The sequence below is a fragment of the Aythya marila genome (assembly GCF_965140915.1).
Source record: "Aythya marila genome assembly, chromosome: 3".
Lineage (NCBI taxonomy): Eukaryota > Metazoa > Chordata > Aves > Anseriformes > Anatidae > Aythya > Aythya marila.
In genome coordinates this window covers 33,129,644-33,136,004 of record NC_139044.1, presented here as the reverse complement: position 1 = coordinate 33,136,004, position 6,361 = coordinate 33,129,644, and positions in this window count along the sequence as shown.

Here is a 6,361-nt window from a genome sequence, read left to right as displayed (position 1 = left end):
CTAAGGCCAAGATTTGGCCTTCTTGCTGAGGGTGGCTCAGTGGTAATAAGGATCCCGGCAGTGAACTTCCTGTGAACTGATGGGAAAAGCCCTTCTCCCGGAGAGAGAAGACAATATCCAAGGGCTGCGTACAGAAAAGGGAGGTAGTCAGCTAATAAAGAAAATTAACCCGGTGGACATGATTTGCCCGCATTCTCCAAAGCTGGAGCTCTTTTATAAGGCTTGCCGCAGAAAGCTCTTAAGGATAACAACTAATCCCTGGATAAGGGTCAAAGTTCTTACTGGGCATTAAAACCTGGTGATGTGATTAGAGAAAAAGTGAAAATTTGCTGCTCAGAGCAGAGCCTCCAACGAGGAAGCCGCAGGGTGCCATGTCCTGGTCGCTGCTGAATGATCCCAGGACACCAGGGATGAAGAGCTAATGGCTTTGGCTGATGGTGCTCAGATGTCGGAGGAGCCCAGAAGGGATGGAAAGATTATTTGGAGTGAAGCAGCCCAGCAGCCCTCTGAAACGGCCACTGGGACAGGTGCAAGGTGACGTACCCTGGCACGGGACAGCCATAACTTCACCTCTCCACCAATGGGCCTTGAAGGTCCCCTCTGGAAAAAAATATTTAGCAGTTGCTGTGGATACCTCCGATTAGATGCCTGGGTTTTGTGTGTGTCTGCAACCTAGAAGGCAAACAGGACTCAAGTGACTTAGAACCAGGAGAGAAACTATAAAAAATATCCACAGTGAGACAATGATATATAAACAATCCTTTTCCAGGCTTAGGAAAGGTTCGAGATTGACAACACCAGAAGATGGGGAGTGGATTAAAAATAGGGTGGGACCTGGTTGTAAAGGGATATGGCAAAAGACTGGAGAGCGGGGTCTGAAGTGTGCCGGAGGGGGCTGGGTGATGGGATTTAAGGCTAGGAAGGAAAATCATTGCTGGCAAATCACCTGCCCAGCTGAACCCCATGGCAGTTTGAAAATGAATGCAATCTGGGGACATTTACCTTCCGAGCTTTCAGAGTATGCTTGGGTCATGCTGGATTTTGTCTTCTGCAAGCAAGAAGGCTTGAAACCTTTTTGGTTTGACTAAAAGCTATTAGTCTTGCACATCACACAGCTCTTGCACGGGTGCAAATAGCACAAAATTCTCAGTAAAATTGTCAGTGTTGGTGGCCTGGGCTCTAATAGCTGCTTCTTTGCCTGCATGGTCTGATGGAGGGTTGCCTGGGGTAGGTTCTCCAAGCTCAGACACTCCTGCAAGCCCTAGGTGCACGTTTTCCAGCTTGGAGCAATTTATTACACTGAGAGCTGTATCTATGAGAGTGCAGGAGGTTTTGCAACTGGGAGGGTTCCCTGAGCCCAGGGCTGACAGATAAATTTGGGCCTGCCCCACCCCACTCCTCAGACATACTCAGCCTCTTCCTCCCCATCCTCCCACCCTACATGTCATCCCTTACCTTCCTCCCTCGTTGGTCTTGCACTATACCCCACCCTTCCTGGCCAGCAAAGCCCCTCCAGGCTGTGCCTTGCTGTTTCCCCTCCCCATCACCCCATACTCCATATGCAGCACCCCAATTCTAGCTGAATCATGGGTCTAAAATTCTAGATTGTAGTGACCACAGCTGTAGGATTCCCCGTAGGGAGTTGCAACCCTCCTAATTTTCCTGAAGTGGGGTTGGGAGCTTTTTTCAGCCATACTACAGCACAATTACATACCATAACATCACCAAAATGGTGAGCAACAGGCACCTCCCATCCCAAAATCTCACAAAAATGGCCCCAGCCCCATCAGCAGTGGCAAGGCCATGGCCCATACAAACCTTTTACAATGAGGGCAGAAAGTAACTCCCTTCAAAGGAGCCACCACATAGGAGAGGGAATAAGAACAAAGCTTGGATGTGCATCTACAGCAAGTGGGAGAAATACCTACCAGCAAAGTAAATAAAATATGCATGTACACTATTTTTACAGTTCCTATCCCCTTCCCAAAGAGCAAATGGAGTGAGGTGCAATTGGTACCAAAATTACCTGTTGAGGTTGTGTCTCAAATGATGGAGAGGAGCAGGGAAACGTGACTTCAGCTGGAACTGGGTGGCGAACACAATACTATGTTCAGTTTGGGGCCCCTCACTGCACGAATGACATTGAGTTGCTGGAATGCATTCAGAGAAGAGCAGCAAATCTAGTGAAAGGATTAGAAAATAACGTATGAGGAGCAGTTGAAGGAACTGGGGCTGCTCATTTGGAGGAAAGGAGGCTGAGGGCAGACCTTGTTGTTCTCAACAACCTGCAAGAAGATTGCAGCAAGGAGGAAGTCAGTCTCTTTTTCTCAGGTAACAAGTGACAAGATGCAAGGAAACAGCCTCAAGTTGTGCCAGGAGAGGTTTAGACTGGATATCAGGAAGAATGTCTTCATGGAAAGGGTGGTTAGGCATCGAAACAGGCTGCCCAGGGAAGTTGTGGAGTCAGCATCCATGGGGGCATTTAAAAGACATGCTGATGTGGCATTTAGGTGCATGGTTTAGAGGTAGACTTGGTAGTGATAGGTGGTTGGACTTGATGATCTCTGATGGGTCTTTTCCAACCTCCCCGAGCTGGCACCTCTAGCAGAAGTGACTGCAAATTCCAGTTCAAAAATGAGAAAGCTCCCGAAAGGATTTAGAGAGATTAGGAATGAGCAGGAAACAAAATGAGATTTAACTTGGGAAAAGATAAGCTAATATATCTGGGGCAAAGCTGCTTTGCACTGGAAGGGGACACCCTGGAAAACAGAACTGGCAGAAGAGGCTGAAAATGAACATCCATGGAGAGATGAATTTAGAGAGAGACTGAAGGAGATGTTTAGGGCCACTTCTGCTGTTTTGGAGTCATCCACCTTTGAGTGTCTCCAGCAAAAGAAAACTTATGAGGGAAAATGAGTATTTTTGTTATAAATGAAAGGTATCAAGAGATGAGGAACAGGAATAACTGAGGGCAGAGCTTGATGAGTTGATACAAGGAAATTTGAAGAACTTCTGTTTTATGTCACTGGCCAAGAAACACCCAGAGAGGAGACATAATGAGACTCCATAAGCATCTGAGGGGTCCACATCGGAGAGAAAAGGAACACATCTAGACACATTCACAACAGGGTGAAATTAAGGCATAGAAAGCAGAGGCTAAAGAGCAGGACAAAGTGCAGGCAGTGCAACATGCCAGGCTGCAGAGTATGACCTGCGTGAGGGTAAACATGCTCAAAACAGCAGCACAATTGTGACTGGTGGACCAGACAACCTAAAATCAGAAAATATTCCTCTTGGGATGTCTCGGAGCCTGTGGCTGGTCCCAACAATTCAGCAGGGGTGTGGATCACACTCAGTCCCACAAAGTGAGTCACAAATGTCACAGTCCCACATGCTGTACGTCCAGCCACCCCAGTGGGGTACTGGTGCAGAGGGCAGTGCCACTCCCTGACTCATCAGCACCACCTCTGGTGGTTCAGCCCATTCTCCTGGCTGCTGTGTGTTGGCTAGGTCCGCACTGTGCATTCAAAACACAGCTCTTGCAAGCCAATACTGCAGGCGAGAAATTGGCCCAAAGCCTCAAGAACAGCCTCGTATTAGTCACCAAATAACTCAGGATGATCCTATGACTCATAATTTATTGTTCCTATGGAGACTAAAAACAATCAGATTCGGTGCTGTTGACCCCAATTCATCGCACTTTCAATGGTGAGATAAATCAAAATAAGTAGGAGTTGGCTTCGTATTCCCCAGGAGCAATAACACCTTAGAAGAAACATGAGCTGACCAGGAATTTCCAGTCTGTTTCTCCCAGATGTGAGGTCCTTGCAATGCAACAGAAAAAGGCTTGAACACTCCAGCAAGCTGCCCAAAATAAGGAAGGGGTCTTGAGGAGAAATGAACCAATTCAAGGTGGGGGAAGGAAAGGAAAGGAAAGGAAAGGAAAGGAAAGGAAAGGAAAGGAAAGGAAAGGAAAGGAAAGGAAAGGAAAGGAAAGGAAAGGAAAGGAAAGGAAAGGAAAGGAAAGGAAAGGAAAGGAAAGGAAAGGAAAGGAAAGGAAAGGAAAGGAAAGGAAAGGAAAGGAAAGGAAAGGAAAGGAAAGGAAAGGAAAGGAAAGGAAAGGAAAGGAAAGGAAAGGAAAGGAAAGGAAAGGAAAGGAAAGGAAAGGAAAGGAAAGGAAAGGAAAGGAAACAATGGAGGCAAATGACAGCAATTTTCTTTTCCAGAAGTTAGTGCTTGCACTAGACTCCCAGCAGCTAGACAGGAAAGGCAGTGAGAAGTGGTGGTGGGAGTCTAGCTACTGGAGAAAAGGCCAATGACATGAACATGGCACAGGGTTAATAATATGATCATGGCATGGGCTGTAATCGATGCTAGGGTTCTCTGTAGTGAGAAAGACATGAAGGCTAGGCAGACAGACAGCAGCTGAGATGCCTTTCCAAAGTGTACACACACTCAGAAAAGCTGTGCTCTTGCTCAGGGAGGAGTTATGAATACGATGGAGGTGAAGGACTCAGGTCAGTTCATGCAGACCACAATTCTGGCCTCAAAATCCCTGAAGAGGTGATGGGAGAGGGTTATTTGCTTAAGCTGATCATTGTGCTTATCTTGTGCTGCCTCTCCTGAGCTGTCCATGGGGCTTGCAGCTAACGGGTTAAATCTCTCCCCGTTCTGCTCAGGTAATGGTCCCATTGAATGGGGCAGTGAACCACAGACCTGTTCAACCAAGAATCACAGGTCTTGCCATCCCCAACCAAAGCTTCTCAGCTGCAAGGCACCATTCAGGTTGGGAGTGAGGCATCACCACCTGTATCCTGGGTTATTTTGGCATGCCATCAGCAGTGCGGGCGTAACACCCAGCAGAGCCAGACACCTTTCCTAGCCTGGGTCCCACCAAGTGACACGCTCCAGGGACAGAGCACACAAGCAGCTCCTGAAATAGCTGGCAAAGGCCATACTGAAGCAACCCCCTAGCCAAACCCTTGCCATTCAGGCACGGGTTGAGCTCAACAACTTGTAGCTCAACACCTTTCCCCAGCACATCTAAGTGCCAGGCTTGGCCAGGAGATGCGTGGCACGCAGTGCGCAGCAGAGCTACCCCTGTGCTAAAGGCACGTAGGAGCCTGTGGCAGCAGATTGCAGTAAGCAGCACGGATGCCAGAGGAGACACTTGGGCACTCCCCATTTGGGGAGGGGTTGGGCATTTTTTTTACGCCCACAGAGGTGTCAGGGGTATCCAAAGGTGTGAGATAAAAATAAAAAGCGTGAACCAGCAAGATTAGCCCCATATCACAATGTACAGATATAGCCCAGAAGCACAGATATTTCCTAATATGTCCCTCAGCTGTGAATGAACAGCAATGTCTTCCTGAGTATACATTGAGGCATCTCAGGCGGTGCTTCAGTGGAGACCTGTAACTGGAAGACTATTTTGGTGGCGGGAGGCCAGCCTTGGCCAGGTAAATGGGTCACACGTGTGGAAGAAGCCTGTCTGCCAAGTGTGTGTGTCACCTCCAGACGTGCGTGGAGAGCTGCACCTCTGGGAGATGCCCTGTCATCCCCTCCTCACTGCATGTACCCAGCAAACCAGTGCCACCAGTCCCTGACATTTGAGGGAGGACTTGACCTCATCCCTGCTGTGGTGCAGAGCCCCCCGATGCCTCCCCACTCCCCAAATGGAGAGGAATCCCTCCCCAAAGCCAGATGCTGCTCAATTTCCTCACAGGCTCGCCCTGGCCCCTGGTATGGGGGTACCACAACTCGCCACCTCCCACAAAAACACATGGGGGGGCATGTCTGGGGCTGGCCTGTCTCTCTCTGTGGTGATATCCCTACAGCATCTCACTCAAGGGAGGCACACCATCAGGTGACATGGCCGGGAGCCATCTTGAGACACCTGAAGCACCTGAAGGGACAAGGGTACTGCCAATGTGTGGGCTGCTCTTGCCTCACTGACAGGGGGTGGATTTCCTCTGGGCCTCCCAGTCCTTCACAGGACCGTGTAGATCAGGACAGAAGATGTATAAGCATTTTTAACATATTCTCTGGAGGTGGCTGAGGAGCCTGAGCAAGGCCTTTCTCTGCAGTACTGCTCCCCCTGCTTCCCTCCTGGCAGGCTGATGGACTCAATTTGCAGTCCAAGTCATTAGCAACAAGGGGTCAAAGCAGCTAACAGGTGTCAAATCAAAAAGAAGGCATTTCTAACCAAAAGCATCCTTTTCCCACTGCCAGTGAGGTTTTCTGTCCTCTCTGCCCAGGGTGTTTCAGATGCTCTTTGACTCCCACAGAATAAGTGAAACAGGTACGAGGAAAACTGCCTGAACACAATGTTTCAATCAGCCACCCACCCAAACGTGGATGT